Here is a 21,856-nt window from a genome sequence, read left to right on the forward strand (position 1 = left end):
AAGCCATGTATTTGCTTTACTTCAAAACCCAAATTGTAAGCTGCACCATGTTGTGGGCTTTTTGGTCTAGACCAAGCTACATACTCATCTATTCAAGCTTTCAAAGCCTAAGCTTCCTCAACCATTCAATGGAAAGAATCATAATGATCCCTTCCTCATAATGTTTTCTGAATATTTTGTGAATATTAAAGGAGTTACAACATGTAAATCATTTTGCATGTGTAATTACAAATACTGGTTATGAGAGTTCGTACCACTACAGTTCTTCTATCACCCCTTTAATAATGAAAGGTCAAATTCTAATTAGAATCTAAACTAAAAATAAATCCTCCACTGTGGGGCCTCCTGGGTCCCCTGTACTGTACCTTCGCATTGCTCTACCCTGGCTTCATCTGAGGCATAGCTCTGGTGGCCTCTGTGATGTTTGGGGGATATTATAAATAAACATTACATTGCAGATGATACTGTTGATGCTCTTCAATAGTAGTTATATAGAAAGCCAAAATCTCATTTTCTACACATTAAACCTCTGCATAGTATTCTGTATCTTTCTTTGAGTTTGGAAGTAATAGCAGAGTCTCAGGGGATGGGACTAGGAGAAAGAGAGGAACCGCTTCTCCAAATTTCCCAAAAGGGAGATAGGAAAAACAGTATTTTTCTATCATTACAAAGTAACCTATTTGGGAAATATTGTTCTGGAGGGGGCTCATAAGACCAGGTGTTTTTTTTTGTTTAATTTAATGTCCTCAAATGCAAAATGAATTCATCACTAATTCCATTTTACTTTTGCCTCATACCCGTCTCCATTTTTTTTAATCTTATATTTTTCTTTGAACACCAGATATATGTGTTTGAGAACTATTTTGAGTGGACTCTTTTCATTGTGAGTAGTTTGGCTCTCAGCCCTGAGTCCACATCTGTTCTCCTAAGCTCCTGAGCTAGGGATGGGCACATGGATATGTCTAGAACCAGATTAGAAAGCAGTGCTAAAATGAACACCTTATCTCATGAGCCTACCCTTATTCCACTTAAGTACTACCAAGTAGGAGGCACACTTAAGCCTAATATTTCTTTGGCACCATAAGTTGGCATCATGCTGCAGCAAGGTTTGACTTTATAATCTCCATCAGTTCCCAAAAGTTGTCCCAAAGTAAAACCCTATCTAAAATGATATTAACAATGCAATGCTATTTCAAGAAAAAAAATTGAAATATAAGTCAAACTTGGCAAATCAAAACTTAAGGGGTATAAATGTGGTGTTTTCTAACTTATTCTTAGAAGGCAGTGACAGTTATCTCACTCTCCTAATTATATTGGTATCTCCAAAAATGAATTATGTGAGAAGATGATGGTTTCTACTACAACACAGAGGACAAGAACCTTCAGAAGCAAAATTTAACTTGGACTGAGAGCACTGGTTGCTAAAATCAAGGACTGGAGAATCCAAAAGTGGAAAGCATGTACATTTTGAAAAGCTTAGGCATGCCCCTAGGAAAAAATTTCCTGATTTTTTCATAGTAAGACAATGTTATCCCTCACAGCTTTCAACAAATTTTTGAGTCTCAATTAGATTTTTCATGTTTAACTTGATTTTAGATATATTATTAAGTTTGGCAGGGAGAGGAATGTTTGGAGAGGATGTGCCAACAGGAGTTTCAATGAAAAGAACATATCCATTCAACATTTCTGAACAGGTAGGCAAGGTTAATAAAAGGACTCAGAGACATTTTTTGCAAATCTGATCTTTTTTTAAAAATATAACATTGGTTGTAGACCTCAAATGAAGTATATCCACATGAAACTGGAAGCCAGTCAACTTCATCTCCTGGGCTGTTTCTGAAACCTGCACAGGGTGTATTTTCTGAGCTACAAGGCAATTTCTATGGCTCACTTTTTTTTTCCTCCACTGCCTGTCACAAGGACTAAAATTTTGTCCTGATAACTTACAATTTGGCACAATAAACTCTTGCTAAGATTATTGACAAGGTAAATATGATGTGCTTTGTCCTCTTGAAGTTGAAAGCTAGCTGGTAAAAAAATGTTCAGTGAATACTTTATCTCAATTCAATAACATGAAATGGTGATTGCCATTTTGGTAAAGCAGAGCTGGATTCTTGCATAAAAGGGTTTATAATTGAATAGAAACTAGAGATCTCTGTTTAAACTGACTACTGCAGCTTCTAAAGGAAAGTTCAACATGGGCCAAAATTATCATCTTAGCTCAAGCACTTGATGATCATAGCTTAAGGATTGAGACAGGGCAATCATTAAAACACTGTCCATTTGACACCTCACTAATCATACAGCTCTCTGTGAAGTCCTGCTCTTTGCAAGTCTTTCTGTATATGCATCTTGCTTAATCTTCACAATAATCTCGTGGGGGTAAATTCTACCTCAGTTTTAGAAATAATAGAAATTGGGATCAAGGAAAAAATTAATTATAAGTTTATACTTGGCCTTATCTGTAGCACTAAAAATATCATTACCTTATTTAGAAAAAAAAATACATATTACTGGGGTTTTCAAGTATTGTTTGGAGAGGGAAATCAACATTCTATTAACTTGCATGCTATACAAATTCTCATTTGTTTGTTTGTTTTTACAAAATTGCATCTTACTATCTGGAAGGAATAAAGAAAATTTACTACTTTTTGGTGATCACATACAAGAGACTGGTAGTTACCTAGTTTTCTATTTTATCATATTTGACAAAAATACAGTATGTCACCCGAGGAGGTAAACATATACAGAAGAAAGTGATCTCATGAAGATTCAATTTTCCTTTATTTCTCTGACCATGTCCTTCCCTACACACCATTCCCAAGTTAATTATTCTAGTTGAGACTGGAATAAACAACATCCTTATGCACTCAATAATGTTCTCCCAAAGCCAAGGCTGATTGTACACTCCCCCCTCTGATTCTACCCCTTATACAATCAGAAATGTGTTAAAACATATTGACTAAGTGTCAGTTTCTTGTCTTTATTTAAAACATACACCTGTCCATGCACAAACATACAAACTGATAATGGGATTCTGTTATATATTTTATGAAGTGAGCTGCATGTAGAAGTATATTCTTTTTTTAAATTAAATTATTTATTTAATTAAATTATTTAGTGATTCTAATTTCTTATACATGATGGCAGAATGCAAGTTCATTTCATATTACATATACAGGGCATAAACTTTCAAGTCACTGATTTTACACAATGTATGTTCACACCATCTGTGTCTTCAAACATATACTTAGGGTAATGAGTACATTGAATCTGTATAGTGCTCTGGGTAGTATGTTCATTTTGACAATATTAATTCTGCCTATTCAAGAATGATGTCTATCTCATTCCACCTTCATTCGTATCCCGTCTCCTTCCTTCTCCTCCCTCCCCTTTCCCCTATCTAAAATTCCTCCATTCCTCCCATGCTCCCCCAATCTCCACAATGAGTCAGCATCTTCATATCAAAGAAAACATTCAGCCTTTAGTTTTGGGGGGATTGGCCTGCTTCATTTAACATTATATTCTCCAAATTCATCCATTTACCTAAAAATACCATGATTATATTCTCTTGTAATGCTGAGTAATATTCTGTTGTGTATATATACCAAAGTTTCCCTATCCATTCATCTACCGTAGGGCATCTAGGTTGTTTCCATAATTTAGCTATTGTGAATTGTGCTGCTATAAACATTGATGTGGCTGTGTCCCTATACTATGCTGTTTTTAAATCTTTCAGGTATAAACTAAGGAGTGAGATGCTGGGTCAAATGGTGGTTCTATTCCAAGTCTTCCAAGGAATCTCTGTATTGCTTTTCAGATTGGCTGCACCAATTTTCAGTCCCACCAGCAATGGATGAGTGAGCCTTTTCCCCTACATCCTAGCTAACACTTATTGTTGTTTGTATTCTTAATGGCTGCCATTCTGACTGGAGTGAGATGAAATCTTAGAGTAGTTTTGATTTGCATTTCTCTAATTGCTAGAGATGCTGAACATTTTTAATATCTTTTAATTGATTGTATAACCTCTTCTGAGAAGTGTCTATTCAGTTCCTTGGCCCATTTATTGACTGGGTTATTATTTTTTTTAGTGTTAAAGTTTTTGAGTGCTTTATATATCCTAGAGATTAGTGCTCTACCTGATGTGCTTGTGGTAAAGATTTTGTCCCATTTTGTAGGCTCTCTATCCACTCACTGATTGTTTCTTTTGCTGAGAAAAAGCTTTTTAGTTTGAATCCATCCCATTTATTGATGTTTTCTTTTAATTCTTGTGCTATAGGAGTCTTACTAAGAAAGCTGGGGCCTAATCTGACATGATGGCGATTTGGACCTACTTTTTCTTCTTTTAAGTGCAAGGTCTCTAGTTTAATTTCAAGGTACTTGATCCACTTTAAGTTGAGCTTTGTGCATGGTGAGACATAAAGTTTTAATATCATTTTCTTACATGTGGATTTCTAGTTTTCCAACTAGCATTTGTTGAAGAAGCTATCTTTTCGCCAATGTACGTTTTTGGAGACTTTGTCTAATACAAAATAAGTGTAGTTATGCAGGTTAGACTCTGTGTCTTCTATTCTGTACCATTGGTCTACAGGTCTATTTTGGTGCTAATATCATGCTGTTTTTGATACTATTGCTCTATAGTATAGTTTAGGGTTTGGAATAGTAATGCCACCATCTTCACTCTTCTTGCTAAGGATTGCTTTGGCTATTCTGGTCTCTTGTTTTTCCAGATGAATTTCATGATTGCTTTATCTATTTCTATAAGGAATGTCATTGCGATTTTGATTGGGATTGCATTGAATCTGTAAAATGCTTTTGGTAGTATAGCCATTTTGACAATATTAATTCTGCCTATTCAAGAACAAGGTGGATCTTTCCATCTTTTAAGATCTTCTTTAATTTCTTTCTTTAGTGTGTTATGGTTTTCATTGTAGAGTTCTTTTACCTCTTTCATTAAGTTTACTCCCAAGTATTTTTTTTTTTTGACAATAGTCTCAAATTGAGACTATTGGGGTGGTTTTCCTAGTTTCTCTTACATCATATTTGTCACTGATGAACAGAAATACCTTTTGGCAAAGAAGCTGGATATAAAATCAACACCACATAGAAGTATATTCTATTACTACAATGTTTATATTAGTCACCCTTGCATTACTATGATGAAATAACTGATATGACTAACTTATAATGCAAAAATATTTATTTATCTCAAAGTTTTGGGTGTATCGATATTGGTGAGGGCTGACCCTTGACTGTACTGGATCATAATTTGGAATCAGCGATGGCAGGACATGTAGCCAGAAGGTAAGTTATTGCATGTCTAACCAGAGTAGAGAGGGAGTGAGATGAGTCCTGTGGCTTGCTTCAAGAGCACACCACAGTGACCTACAGAGTTTCAGTAGGCTTCACCTTCTAATGGTTCCACCACCTCCCAATAGTGTAAACCTTGAGACAAAAGTATTGAAAGTCATGAGTATTGAAGGTCACTGAGAACCATATCCAAGATATAAAAATATTGGGAAAATGATGAGGATGCTAAATATGCACCCCAAACCCTGTTACACATGACTTGTTCACATTAAAGTCTCCCTGATAAACTTCTTAAGTTTTTTTAAAAAATTTGTTCTAATTAGTTATACATGACAGGATACATTTATGTACTTTGATATACCTTACTAAAAAGGGGTATAACTTTTCATTTTTATGATTTTACATTTTGGAGAATCACATTGGTCATGCAGTCATATATGTACATAAGGTAATATTGTCTGTTTCATTCTACTGTTCTTCCTGCCCCCATATCTACTTCCATCACTTTACTCCCCTGGATGTAAAGTAACTCTATTCTTCCTTAGTGCCTCCCTCCATTGTGAATTAGCATCTGCATATTAAAGAAAGCATTAGGCCTTTGGCTCAACATCTTTAGCAATTTAGAGAAATGCCAATCAAATCTACCTAAGATTTCATCTCACCCCAGGCAGAATGGCAATTATCAAACAACAACATTTATCAATGGCAATTATACAAACAATAATAAATGTTGGCAAGAATGTAGGGGAAATGGTCCACTCATACACTGCTGGTGGGAATGCAAATTGGTGCAACCACTTTGGAAAGCTGTATGGAGAATCTTCAGAAAACTTGGAATGGAACCACCATTTGACCCAGCTATCCCACTTGTTGATTTATACCCAAAGGACTTAAAATCAGCATATTACAGTGATGCAGCCACATCAATGCAGTTGACCTCACAATAGCTAAACTTTGGAACCAATCTAGATGTCCTTCAACAGATGAATGGATTTTTTAAAAATGTGATACGTATATAGATATGTATGCATATGTGTGTGTGTATACATAATGAAATATTACTCAATCTTAAAGAATAGTAGAATTATGGCATTTGCCAGTGAATGGATGGAGCTGGGGAATATCATGCTAAGCGATATAAGCCAATCCCCCCAAACCTAAGGCCAAATATTTTCCTGGATAAGCTTTTGCATAAAGAAGAAACTATCATGTTAAAAGGACTCTGATCAAAAATCATGAAGACATTGCCCAGTTAAATTGTGAGTGAGTTAAGTCTAAATCAGGACTTATTAGAACACAGACTCCCTGAGTCAAACAATAACTTTGGCTGAGGTACTAGTTACTTGCTGCCAGCAGTAAACATATGTTATAGTAGTCCCTAAAATTCCATGGGGGATACAGTACAAGACCTTCTGGGGAAGCCTGCAACCAGAGAGGACACTACCCTGCATGTAATACACTTTTTTTATTATATATACACTGCTATGATGTTTGTTCTACAAATTATACACAGTAAGACATTAACAGACATAACTACAAATATATCTAATAACCAAGATGACTACTAAGTAGCTAATGAACAGGTAGCACATACGGTGAGGATCTGCTAGACTAGGGAGATTCAGATACTGGACAGAGCAAAGCAAGACAGAACAGTGCACAATTTAAACTAAACTTATTGGTTGTTTACTTCTAGAATTTTCTCTTAAGAACTTTTGGATGCAGTTGATCATGGGTAACTAAAACTAAGGAAATCAAAACCTAGGATAAGAAAAGACTACTGTGTTCTGTTATTTCTCTCTCTGGCTTTCTCTCTTCTCTCTCTCTCTCTCTCTCTCTCTCTCTCTCTCTCTCTCTTTCTCTCTCTCTCTCTCTCTCTAATATAAAATGTCACATGATTCCCTTTGTAACAATTCTTCATTGGTGACATTTATGACAAAATACCAAAGATTCAAGGAGACTCTGAGATTCGATATGCTTTCTACAGATCATTATGTAGTGTCGGCCTGCTGTTAAAGTTCTTTCCTCTCTCAGAGTAAGATCCTTCTTTTCAACTTCATTTTCCGATGGGAAATGTCTACTGATGTGGATTGCTCTTCCTATTCCTCCTCTTTTCTGTCACTCTTACCTCTGTGGTTTGAAGTTTTCCTATCTACATCTGGAGCAAACACAACTTTGCTTGTCAACACTTTATGCATTTTGTACTACTCATTTTAGCTCTTATGCAAAGAACATGACTTATACATAAATGAAGTTTTATTTAAATTCCTTTGGATTTCTGTAGCTGTTCAATGCAGATAAGGCTATGTCAAGAAAACCTCAACAAGAGCTATATTGTGGTAATCCATTTGAAAGTAGATGGTGGTGCTCTTGATCACACCAAAGTACAAATAAGCCCTGTAAACATCTGCATTCAGGGAGAGGAAATCTTTCCAGAAGGCTGAACACAGGGTCTAGGATTCTCCTCTCTGAAGGCACAAACCTAGCACTTGTACTTATCTTGAATATTCCATGTATGTGAATTTAATGTCTCAGATTGTAGACCACTTGAATACAGAAAGAGCCTTTCTCCTTCTCTCCCTCCCTCTCTCCCCTCTTTCCTCCCTCTCTCCCTCCCTTCTTCCATTCTTTCCTTCTTTCTTTCCTTCCTTCCATATTTTATTACCATTTTCTTTCTCTGAGTACAGATTTGCTCTTCTATCACTGAGCTACATCCTCAGTCCTATAATTTTTTTAATCAATCCCATTAGTGACTGAATCATCGTGTGATTAAACAGCTATATTTAGAAAAAGAAAATCAATAAGATAATGTTTTTATCCAAAGGTAGAAAGCATGATATCATCATCATTACATTTTATTTGGTTTGCAGGAGGCATAAAATAAGCCTTTAATAAATGTTGAGTAAATTTAATTTGTATATGACATTTATATATCAATATTCAATTTTCATTTAGCATATTAATGATGCAAAGATGTGTCAGTTCGTATCAAAGTTCATACAGATACAACTTCCACTTCTGATATTTAATTCTCCTTTAATCTCTATATGTTCATTATTTGGGATTTTACTGTTTTTATTGAGAAATACCACTTAAGCTACAGAGAATAATCTAGAAATTTGACAATTCAAATAACATAAGATTTTTCACTATACTACCATTCTCCTATTAGTGGACAGTTAGCCCTGTGTATTAGGCTTTGAATCTGCCACACATTTCTTTGTGCATGAACATTAGTCCCTAAACTGGGAAAACAGATTGTCAAATAAAAATAAAGCATGAAATTTGCAAGAGAGTGAATCAGTATTTACGTTCCATCTTTTGTGCATCCTCTTATTAGCACTGTCAACTAGTGAGGGCTGGGCCAGCTGTTGGACATGGGTGTTATTAATCCCATCATTTCTTCTTTTGGTGGTGGGAAGTAGGAAGAAGACTGTCCAAAGTATCCCGGTGAATGAGGTTTTCATGTCTAATTTAAACAGGTTGTGTGATAACATAAGAATATTAACACATCAATCAGAGTCTGTAATTGGCACTTCAAGAAACATTTGACATTTTTCTCTTGGAATGTAGAAAGATACGTGACAAAACAAGCCACAGCTCGTGCCAATGCACCGTAGATGCTTAAAACGTGAGCTCAAATAGGATACATGTGCTTCTGTTCCCTCCCGAGTGCTAGTCCTTCCTAGAGTTCTAGCTTTATTGCTGTCAGGTTATTTGTGTTCTGTTTGGTTTCTCTGCCTTATGGACTGTGCTCTTCTTGATCACACGCTCTTTTGTCCCACAGTTGAAAATCATATTTTCTTCCTGACCAGCATTCACAGTCTGACTGACTTGACATCCGCAAGGCCTTCCATCTGGAGCTTCATGTGAAGCAAATGCACTGACTGTCATCAGCAAAGCTTTGAACAGACAACCCACAAGCCCTGTTATGATGGATGTATCGCCAGAGAGCATGTGTATATGTTATAGACAAACAAGAAAACCAAATGCAGCTGAGAGATTGAAAGAGAAATCCTATTTCTTCATCCCCCCAAAAAATTCCCTCTGTAAACCTGTGTCATTACAATGCTTTTGTTTAAACAACCCTTTTGACCCTCAATGACAGAAAGTGCTGAACATAAGCAACAATAGTGTGTGCAGCAGTAAATCTATAAATTTGGCACTTATAGGGAGCATATTTACTGTACATAGCTCAACAAACTTATTTTTTCACAGCCTTCAAATAAAATTTGACTTGTATAATTTAACTAATTTCTTATCCCCATCCCTTCCTTTGCCACAATACGTCTTCTTTTCTAGGACAGCTTACCCGTGTCTCCATTTAGTGTCCTTATTCTCTGATACTCTGCTAAGGACCTTTAGGCTGGTGTTGTTGGTATAAATCCATGTCCCTTTGTCCCTGAATTCACCAGACTATCCTTCCCTCAAATCTGTCTCTGAAGATTTGAGCAAAATGAAGTACTGCAGGCTCAGTCTGTGTTCTTTGAACAACTATGTAATAACTACCTTTATACATTTTCACATCATTATAAATGAAAACCTGTCTTAATTTTTCATCTCTGGATTTTTTTTCTTACTCTAACTAAACTAATATTAGAACCATTGCTTCTTTTTGATGTTTTATTTGTTTTTATAGTTATACATGACAGTACAATGTATTTTGACATATTATACACACATGGAGTATAAATTCCCATTCTTGTGGTTGTGCATGATGTGCAGTCACACTGGTGGTGTATTCATATATGAAATAGGAAAGTCATGTCCAATTCATCTACTGTCTCTCCTAGTTCCATCCTTCCTCCCTTACTTTCATTCCCTTTTGTCTAATACAGAGTACTTCCATTCTTCCTACAACCACCCCCTCCCTTATTGTGTGTTGGCATCAATATATCAGAGAGAACATTTGGCCTTTGTTTTGGGGGGATTAGCTTATTTCACTTAGTATGATAGTCTCCAGTTCCATCCATTTACTGGTAATGCCAAAATTTTATGTTTCTTTTTGGTAGTATTCCATTGTGTATATATGCCACATTTCCTTTATCCATTCATCTATTGAAGAGCACCTGGATTGGTTCCATAGTTTAGCTATTGTGAATTGACCTGCTATAAATATCGATGTGCTGTGTCACTATAGTTTGCTGATTTTAGCTTGTCACACGGTTGTTCCATTTCAAGTTTTCTGAGGAATCTCTATGCTGCTTTCCAGACTGGTTACATTGCATCAATTTACAGTTCCACCAGCAATGTATGAGTGTACTCTTTTCTCCACATTCAGGACAACATTTAATGTTACTTCTAATAAGAATTGCTATTCTGACAGGCAGGCCCAGGACAGCCCCGCCTACACCCACAGAGCCCAGGTATGCCCACATCAGCCCCCGTGGAGCCAGCACAGAGCACAAGCAGACTCAGGTCAGACCTGCAGACATCCACAAAGCAAAGGCAGGCCCAAGAGAGCCTGCCAAAACCCATGGAGACCGCATTGGATCAGAGCTGCATCTTTAAACACATTGCCCGGCACCACTGCCCTGCCTGCCACAACCTGACACTCATTGTGGAAAGCAGCTGTCTCCATCTTGAGACACTATTGTCACCATCTTTAGTTGTGGCAACTCCCAGTATGCAATGCCAGCTGGGCAGGAGAGGTATTGAAACCCTGCAGGGGCACTATAAGCCTATACCATAAAAAAGAGTAATGCTGCAGAACCTCAGTGCTAAAAGGAAAGTCACACAAACAGCATGATAAAAAGTAAGGAAAAGGTGCCCCAAACAAAATAGAATAATACATTGTTAGAATCCATGGCCAGCACAACAGAAGAAAAGACAGAGAATGAATTCTGTTCTATGAATTAAAGGATGATATAAGAGAACAAACACAAGCAGCAAAAGATTATTTCAATAAAAAGCAATATAGGCAAATACAGAAAGCAAAAGATTATTTCATTAAGGAGATGGAGGTTCTGAAAAAAACAAACAGAAATACTTGAACTGAAAGAAACAATAAAATAAAGTAAAATCTCAATAGAAAACATCATCAACATATTGGACCACTTGGAAGATGGGACTTCAGACAATGAAGACAAAATATATAATCTTGAAAAGAACATAGATCACACAATGAAGATGGTAAGAAAAATGAGCAGAGCATTCGAGAAATATGGGATAACACAAAAAGACCAAATTTAAGAGTTATTGGGATAGAGGAAGTCATAGAGCTCCAAACCAACAGAATGAGCAATCTATTCAATAAATAATATCAGAAAACTTTTCAAACATGAAGAATGAATTGGAAAACCAAATACAAGAGGCTTACAGGATGCCAAATATACAAAACCAAAACATATCCACACCAAGACACATTCTAATAAAAAAGTGTATCATACAGAATAAGGAGAGAATCTTAAAAGCCACAAGACAAAGGAATCAGATTACATATAGGGCAAAACAAATTAGGATCTATCTGCAAATTTTTCAACCCAGACCTGAAAGCTAGAAGATCCTGGGACAACATATACCAAGCACTGAAAGAAAATGAATGTCAACCAACAATCTTAAATCCAGCAAAATTAAGCTTTAGATTTGATGATGAAATAAAAACCTTCCATGATAATCAAAAGTTAAAAGAATTTACAGCTAGAAAACCTGCACTATAGAATATACTTGGCAAAATATTCTAAAAAAAAAGGAAATGAAAAAAAAATCAATGAAGATCAGCAGAGGGAGGTATTATACTAAAGAAAAAACTAATCAAAGAAGAAAGCAAGTCTCTTAAATGCCAAAAATAAACAAGAATGGCTGGGAATACATATCATGTTCAAAAATAACCCTGAATATTAATAGTCTAAACTCACTAATAAAAGACACAGACTACCAGATTGAATAATAAAAAAAGAACAAACAATATGCTGCCTCCAAGAGACTCATCACATAGGAGAAGACATCCAAAGACTGAAGGTGAGAGGTTGAGAAAAAAACATACCACTCACATGGACTGCAGAAGTAAGCATGGATTTCTATCTTCATATCAAATAAAGTAGACTTCAAGCCAAAGTTAATCAAAAGGGATAAAAAGGGCACTGCATACTGCTCAAAAGAACCATACATCAACAAGACTTAACAAATATAAATATATATGCCCCAAACAATAAAGCATCTATATTCATCAAACAAACTCTTCTCAAGTTCAAGAGTCAAGTAGACCACAACACAATAATTATGGGTTACATTAACACACCTCTTTCACCACTGGGTAGATCTCCCAAACAAAAGATGAACAAGGAAACTACAGAACTCAATAAAACACTCAAGGATAGTCTAGGATATATAAAGAACTCAAAAATCTTAACACCAAAACCCACAAATAATCCAATCAATGAATAGACCAAGGAACTGAACAGATACCTATTAGAAGATGATATACAATCAATCAGCAAATATATGAAAAAATATTCAACATCTCCAGCAATTAGAGAACTGCAAAACAAAACTACTTAAAGATTTCATCTCATTTCAGTCAGAATGGCAGCTATCGAGAATACGAACAATAATAAATGTTGGTGAGGGTGTGGGGAAAAGGGCACAGTCTTACATTACAGGTAAGATGCTAATTGGTGCAACCAATTTGGAAACCAGTATGGAGATTCCTTGGAAAACTGAAAATGGAACCATCATTTGACCCAGCTATCTGACTCCTCAGTTTATACCCAAAGCCCTTAAAAACAGCATACTACAGGGAAACAGCCACATCCATGTTTATAGCAGCACAATTTACAATACCTAAATTGTGGAAGCAACCCAGATACCTTTCAGTGGATGATTGGTTAAAAAAAATGTGTTATATATACACAATGGAAATGTTACTCAACATTAAAAGAGATTAAAATCATGACATGGATGGAGTTGGAGAATATAATGCTAAATGAACTAAGCCAATCTCAAAAAACCAAATGCTGAATGTCTTCTCTGATATAAGGAGGCTGATTCATAATGGGAATGGGGTGGGAAACATGCAACGAATAGAGAAACTTTAGATAGGGCATTGGGGAGGGAATGGAAAGGGAAGTAGGTGGAATGAGAGGAACATCATTACCCTAAGTACATATATAAAAACATGAATGGTGTGACTCTACTTTGTGTTCAACCAGAGACATGAAAAATTGTGCTCTCTTTGTGTAATATGAATTGCAATGCATTCTGCTGTTATATATAACTAATTAGAATAAATAAAATAACACTTTTTAAAATTGCCATTCTTTTTTTTAATTTTAATTTTTTTAATTGGTTATTCAAAACATTACAAAGCTCTTGACATATCATATTTCATACATTAGATACAAGTGGGTTATGAACTCCCATTTTTACCCCAAATACAGATTGCAGAATCACATCGGTTACACATCTACATTTTTACATAATGCCATATTAGTAACTGTTGTATTCTGTTACCTTTCCTATCCTCTACTACCCCCCTCCCCTCCCCTTCCATCTTCTCTCTGTACCCCATCTACTGTAATTCATTTCTCTCCTTGTTTTTTTCCCCATTCCCCTCACAACCTCTTATATGCAATTTTGTATAACAATGAGGGTCTCCTTCCATTTCCATGCAATTTCCCTTTTCTCTCCCTTTCCCTCCCACCTCATGTCTCTGTTTAATGTTAATCTTTTCCTCTTGCTCTTCCTCCCTGCTCTGTTCTTAGTTGCTCTCATTATATCAAAGAAGACATTTGGAATTTGTTTTTTAGGGATTGGCTAGCTTCACTTAGCATAATCTGCTCTAATACCATCCATTTCCGTGCAAATTCCATGATTTTGTCATTTTTTAGTGCTGCTTAATACTCCATTGTGTATAAATGCCACATTTTTTTATCCATTCATCTATTGAAGGGCATCTGGGTTGGTTCCACAGTCTAGCTATTGTGAATTGTGCTGCTATAAACATCGTTGTGGCTGTGGCAGTATCCCTGTAGCACGCTCTTTTAAAGTCTTCAGGGAATAGCCCGAGAAGGGCAATAGCTGGGTCAAATGGTGGTTCCATTCCCAGCTTTCCCAGGAATCTCCATACTGCTTTCCAAATTGGCCGCACCAATTTGCAGTCCCACCAGCAATGTACAAGTGTACCCTTTTCCCCACATCCTCGCCAGCACTTATTGTTTGACTTCATAATGGCTGCCAATCTTACTGGAGTGAGATGGTATCTTAGGGTGGTTTTGATTTGCATTTCTCTGACTGCTAGAGATGGTGAGCATTTTTTCATGTACTTGTTGATTGATTGTATGTCCTCCTCTGAGAAGTGTCTGTTCAGGTCCTTGGCCCTTTTGTTGATGGGGTTATTTGTTATCTTATTGTTTGATTTTTTGAGTTCTTTGTATACTCTGGATATTAGGGCTCTATCTGAAGTGTGAGGAGTAAAAATTTGTTCCCAGGATGTAGGCTCCCTATTTACCTCTCTTATTGTTTTTCTTGCTGAGAAAAAAAAAAACTTTTTAGTTTAAGTAAGTCCCATTTGTTGATTCTTGTTATTAACTCTTGTGCTATGGGTATCGTATTAAGGAATTTGGAGCCTGACCCCACAATACGTAGATCGGAGCCAACTTTTTCTTCTATCAGACACAATTACTGGAGTGGATGAAATCTTACAGTAGTTTTGATTTGCATTTCTCTAATTGTTAGAGATGTTGAGCATTTTTTCATATATTTGTTGACTGATCATATTTCTTCTGTGAAGTGTTTGGTCACTTCCTTTGCTCATTTATTGGTTAGCTAATTTGTTTTTTCTGTGTTAAGTTTTTCAAATTTTTTATACATCCTGGAGATTCTCTCTCTGGGGTGCAGGTTGCAAAGATTTTTTCTCATTCTGTAGTCTCTGTCTTTATATCCTTGATTGTTTCCTTTATTGTAAAGAAATCTTTTAGTTTGATACCATCCCATTTATTGATTATTTATTTTATTTCTTGCACTTTAGGAGTCTTGTTGAGGAATATGGTTCCTAAGCAGACATGATGGAGATTTGGGTCTACTTTTTCTTCTGTGAGGAATAAGGTCTCTGGTCTAATTCCTAGGTCCTTGAGTTGAGTTTTGTGCATGGTGAGAAACAGGGGTTTAATTTCATTTTACTACTTATGGATTTCCAGTTTTCCCAGCACTATTTGTTGAATAAGTTATATTTTCTCAAACATATGTTTATGGAACCTATGTCTATATGAGATAACTGTATGTATGTGGGTTTGTCTCTGTCTTCTATTTTGTACTATTGGTCTTCAGAAACATTCCTTCTTAAAGCCACTTTCTCCATGAAAATTAAGCATGCTCCAATCACCTCTATTCTCTTGTCTTTTAAGTCTGGCAATCATTTCTTACCTCCAGGAAAAAGAGTAACGTGCAAAGACTGGATAGGAGTAATTTCACAGATTAAACCCAAGCATCACATCCTGAGGATGGAGTGGCAGGCTGATGTTTGAGAGGAAAATGAAAACTGGATTCATATGCAAATCTAATATAGTACATTTTCATTGCCTTTAACAAAAGCTGGTATCGATTTAATTTGGTTAATTACTTTTGTGGGAATCTTAATTAAAATAGTACAGATCAAGGAGGAGAAAAAATGTCATTTTAAATAGACAAATCACCACAAAGTAGAAGGCTTTCTCTGACTGGTATGTCACTCTATCCACCCTGGTGCTAATTACCTTTGTCACCAGTCTATCAGTCATGACAAAAACTTGAATTTTCAATCAGCATGTGATCTAGTCCTAATATTTATCTTCCTTCCCTATTGATTACTCAGGAAACGTTTATTAAAAAAATCTCAACACAAAACTCAGAATATTTCAAATGGAAGGGAATTTGAATTTCATTTTGTCTGAAAACATTCATCTAACCTTCATCTAATTTCCTTTTCAACATTTCCCAGAATGAATTATATCATCTTGGCTCTAATTTGCCCAAATATGGGGATCTCATTTCATTGCATTTTCTGTAAGAAATACACAAAGATGTTTTGGCCACAGAACAGTATATAGAGAGATGATGATATGGATATGGAAATATAGATATAGAGATATGATGATTTCTTTAAAAGTAAGATAAAATAGATTATTCAAATAGGAAAGATTATGTTATATTAGTATCAGTATTTTCATGCAACATTGCTATTGATAAATGCATTCATGACACAGCATGTTATGGTAGATAATGTTTCAAATGTTTCCAAGTGCCTTGTATTGCACTTAATCTTCTGTTGACCAATGCTATTCTATTTTCTAGAGTCTAAACAAATAGCTGGTTAAATGTTTTAACATATAATAATCATTTTAATACATGGATATGTTATTTTGTGCCCTGTGTGGACACATTTCATAGTGGAACCATAACAAGGACAATTTTTCATAACATGGTTTCTTTAGACATTATGTTTTTTTTTCAGCATTACCTTTACAAGGTCCAGTTCAAAAGTCAACCAATTATTTCAAATGGGTCTACTGAGTACGTATTTCAAAAGCGAAGTTATATTAAACTACTGATACAATCACAATGTATTTGCTCTTTCTTGTCTATTTGAATAATAAATAGTATCTTCCTTGAAATTTAAATATCCTATACATAGATTTTATTTTCTACAGACTGGATCTCCTTGTGTGTTTCTTATAGGAAATATAATGACACAAATATTTCACAACTTTTTAAAAAAATTATCCAGTGACTTCCAAGTGTCAATCCCAAGCCATTGTTATTAGAAGTGGAGATAGTAGGAGAAATAATTTATCTCCTCAAATTGGGAGGATCTCTTCAAACTTCTTTATAAAATAAAATAGTTTCATACCAATTTGATTAAATTTTATAATTAAGAAAAATGATTTTAAAATATATTTTAAAATATAAGTTGACCAATATATAAATAGAAGAAAGAGGCAAGGGAGATAAATATTAGAGTAGAGAAAAGGGAACAGGGGGAACGGAGCGAGAGGGAAGTACTGGGGAAGTATTAGAGCAAATCATATCTCATGCTCGTATAATTATGTCAAAATGAACTAATAAATGAACTAATAAAATAATTTTTTAAAAAGGTGAGCGTGGTTTCACAGAATGTACTAGTTCACTTGTCATCTCATCTAGAAACAATACAAAAAGATTCCAAAAGGAATGTATAAGCATCCCAACTGTTAGCATTTTGACCTTACACAAGACATGGATTCCTCCAAGGTACAGTCCCATTTGGAAAGCAGACTGACTTGTCATTTTTTTCAGAATATTTGTGCAGATGAAGAAAGGGAAGGAATGAGTACAAAATCATCTTTGCAGAGTGGATATGTTTATAAACACACTAGCTATTATTATTTTTACATGCTGTATGCAAGATTGACTTAGTAAGATTTCATTTAATAGACATTTTGATTTACCAGTTATTCAGGGAAAAATGTTTTTAAATAAAGCTCTTTTTTTTGGTTTCTACATTTTCTTAAAACTCATTCATTGTGAAGTATCAAAATATGAAGAGGAAGAATGACTAAGGAAGTTCAAGGAGTGCACTCAGTTGACAGCACACATTGGTGTTGTCATGTGGGCACCTGTACCAACTATATGTACCATGTGAGAGTGTTAGGTACTACATGAACTTTAGAAGTATATTCATGATAAGGTTTTAGCAAAGGAACCCTCACCACAGCGCATGTTGTTTCCATCTCTGACCCCACATCACATCCTTGGATCCGATTTCCAGTTGCATGAAGAGAGGGTCAGAGTTAGGGCAGTGCTCAGGAACTGGCATCAGGTTGGGTTCCTGAAGGGCGCCATTTATCAGTGTCTCTGGAGGCATAAATAGAGAATGAAATTCCTCCATCCACCCAGTCAGAGCAACTGAAAACACAAATCAAAGGTTCAGAAGACATCTCAGTTAGTCCCTTCTCTCGTCTCACCTTTCCTGCTAAGGATGATGTCCTAGTCACCAAAAGTCTGTCTTTACAATAGGGAAGGGGCAGATTAGAGTTTGAACTTCTTTCAAATTCAGAAACAGAACTAAAAGACAATCTGGACCACCTTTAACCTGCTTCTCTCTTGGGGAGCTAGAGTGAGTCTTCCGGGCATTATTGGAAACAATAAGTGTAGACTTATGAGTTCGTAGAACATACCTCTCCCCAAAACCAGGAATTTTACTGTAATAGAGTTGCTTGTGTTCGAATTTGTAGTTTTCCTCTACCACTAGGCTCTCTGTGTCCTCCATCAAAGGAATACTTCACGCTCTTATTTTTCACATTAACAATACCAAATCTAATCTATTTTGTGTTTTAGGTAAGAAATTCACTTTTACTCTGAAGGGAGAAGAGGATGAATAAAATTTGAGGGAAAGTCTTATTAATTGACTGAATACTTACTATGTTCCAACCTTTACACTGGTCCCCTTACTGTTAATATGTCATGTAATGGAGCACTTTAAAAAAATAATCATTATTTAGTCTTTAATCAGGTAAAGAACATATGGCCTTGAAGAGATATAAAAGTCTTAATAAATAAAGTGGATAAATAGAAAATATTAGCAAAGAAATTGACATATAATGGATTAAAATCCATTTAAAATTTCAAAGTCCTTACAAATTGTATAATCATTTGCTGCCTTTACACAAAAATTACAATGTTTTTAAAACGTGTGTGTGTTTGTGTGCATGCACACGTGTAATGCATATATGAAAGTTTCATGGAAAATATTAATATATAATAATATTATATGAGTTATTGTGTCTACAGAATGCAAGCATGTGACATCAGTTAACTACAAAATAGTTCAAACTTAGTCGTTTAGTGCTGAATTTAATTTTCAGAAATATTAACTTCAAGAATGAATAAAATAGGGACAATGGTCCAGCTAACATAAGATTAACATAAATTTGACAAGTTTTATTTTGAAATTAAAAGAGGTCAAATTATTTATATATGTATAAGGTTGTAGTTCTGTTGTATCTATCCTGCACTAGGCCCTGGGTTTGGGCCCCGTGCCCTGAAAAATAAATCAAATATTTGGTATCTTAAAATAGGAACCTTTAGTTATCTGAAAAATGTAATTTCTAGGACACCCCCTTCTCTAATATTGTTTTATATGAGGTATTGCTAGGACTAAGAAAGGGAACAAAATGATAGATGATTTACCAAATCTCACATGTGAATTTTATCTGTGAAAATTATGCATATTCATACCAATTGAATTTTACCTAAGACCCCCAAACAATCATTTTTTTTCTGGTTATAGTTTAAGGATAAGTTAATACTGAGGGCCTTGAGGCCCTCCATCCATGTGTTTGTTTCTATGCTTTACCTACTTTCAGTTAGGGTTAACCAAAACAATGGCTGTCACATCACGGGCTGAAATGCTACTTGTTAGAATCAACACAGCAGTGAACCCTGAAGATAAGCACATACTAAGTAAACCAGGCTAAGATAGGTGTAGAGGAAATGTATAAAATACTACCTAGTCCTAACATTACAATTTTGGGTAGTGTTTTCTATTTTCATAGGTATGTGATGCAATAAAAAAAATCCACATCTGAAACACAAATTTTCATACAATGAAAATATTTGGAAATAAATCCTCAGAACACAAAGGTAGAGTGCAAAATTAGGAGGAATGTGGAAAGTGAAGAGCAACAGTCATCTCTCAATCCTAATGGCTTGGAAATTTCTATCTCATTCTCTCTCCTCTTCTCTCTTGCTCTCTTCCCTGAATATCCTCAATTATTTTTTTAATGTTAATATTTTTTAGTGGAATTCTTCATTAGCAAGTAATGACAGGGCAATTATCTGATAAGTGTTAAATAAGAATATAAAAATGCCTCAAGGACTTTTCCCTCATTTGACCTGTTCAAAGGCAAAGTGGCTTATATCAACAAGGTAATAAGTTGTATCTTTTAGGTTTGATTAAAATTATTATAATCATTATTTTGCTTCAGTATTCAGAAATAAAAACTTTTTAGATTGGAATTTAGGGCTTATAATGTAAAATTCATTATTTATCTTTATTGAGGATTTTTGACGTATCCTCTTTCTAAGAATATAAATATTTAATTATTTATCTTCATGTAGGCCTTCGGATATGTACCTTTTTAAAGTATATTATTTTTTTAAAACTATTTTTTTGTAGATTCCCTGAATTTTCTCAATTTTTTAAGCGCTCAAAATATGTCCACAAGTTAATAGTTTTTCTTCCCCAAAAGTTCTAATACATTTATTGTGAGAGAAATTCTCATGGACTACTCTTGATAACCTAAATTGATGCAAATTTCTTAGATTATGGATAGATAGAGAGATAGATAAATGGATGTAAAATATTTATATCTCCAAATTCTACTTTTTTATGATTTATACCAAAGGCTTATAATTATTTTATTCACTATTATTTATAATTCTAAAATTTTAAGACATTCTAAATATACCATCTCTACCGGTATTGGGAATTTCAAACTTTGGAATATTGTCCTCTATTTGAATGAAATATTTCCAAGTAGCTTTTGATAATGGAAGAGACTGTAGAAACAGCAAGGTTAAGAAAACAAGTTGGGAATAAATTACCTTTTCATTCACACACACACACACACTCACACACACACACACACAAACACACATGCTCACATGCATACTAAGTAAAGCAGACTAAAATGTATATAGAAAAAATGTATAAAATACAACCTTATTCTAACATTATGATTTTTGGTAACATTTTCTTTCTTCTGGAACTTTTTTAGTGCCTAAATTTTCTTAAATCAAAAAATTTATTTTTTATATTGTTTAAGTTGTCAATGGATCTTTATTTTATTTATTGATACTAGGTGCTGAGAATCGAATCCAGTGCCTCACACATGCTAGGTAAGTGCTCTGCCACTGAGCCACAACCCCAGCCCAAAAAAATGTATTCTTATAGTCAAAAATAAAAATTCTTATTTGTTTTTGTAATCTCTAGTCTTCTGAGAAGCAAACATTTGTTCATATATCCATGCTTATGTGTGAGGAGAAGTTACACTGTGTTTGTTGTTATACCACATGCTATGAGAGAAGAAGGGAAATGTGGTTCATAACTCCTGTGCTATTATTATACCTTAGTATTTAATCATGACTGTGTCTACAGAATGCAAGCATGTGACATCAGTTTACCACAAAATAGTTCAAACTTAGCCATTTAGTGCTGAATTTAATTTTCAGAAATATTAATTTTAAGAATGAATAAAATAAGGACAATTGTCCAGCTAAAATAAGATTAACATAAGTTTGAAAATTTTTATTTTGAAATTAAAAGAGGTTAAATTATTTACATATGCATGTTGTCAAAGGAAAACACTAAGTTTGACATTTCCTTTGTTTATCATTGCATAAAATTAATTTATTTTTAGAAAGTTTCTCAGTTTGGAGATTTCTACTTAAAACGGCATGTAGCAAATAATTCAAATGACTTATTTCTTCACTTTCTTTTGATCAGTTGTTGACATCTTTTACACATACAAATCCTGAATAAATGGAAACAATATGCTTAATACCACTACTTTCAATTTGATACCTAAAAATA

Source organism: Ictidomys tridecemlineatus, chromosome 7 (assembly GCF_052094955.1).
Source record: "Ictidomys tridecemlineatus isolate mIctTri1 chromosome 7, mIctTri1.hap1, whole genome shotgun sequence".
Taxonomy (NCBI): domain Eukaryota; kingdom Metazoa; phylum Chordata; class Mammalia; order Rodentia; family Sciuridae; genus Ictidomys; species Ictidomys tridecemlineatus.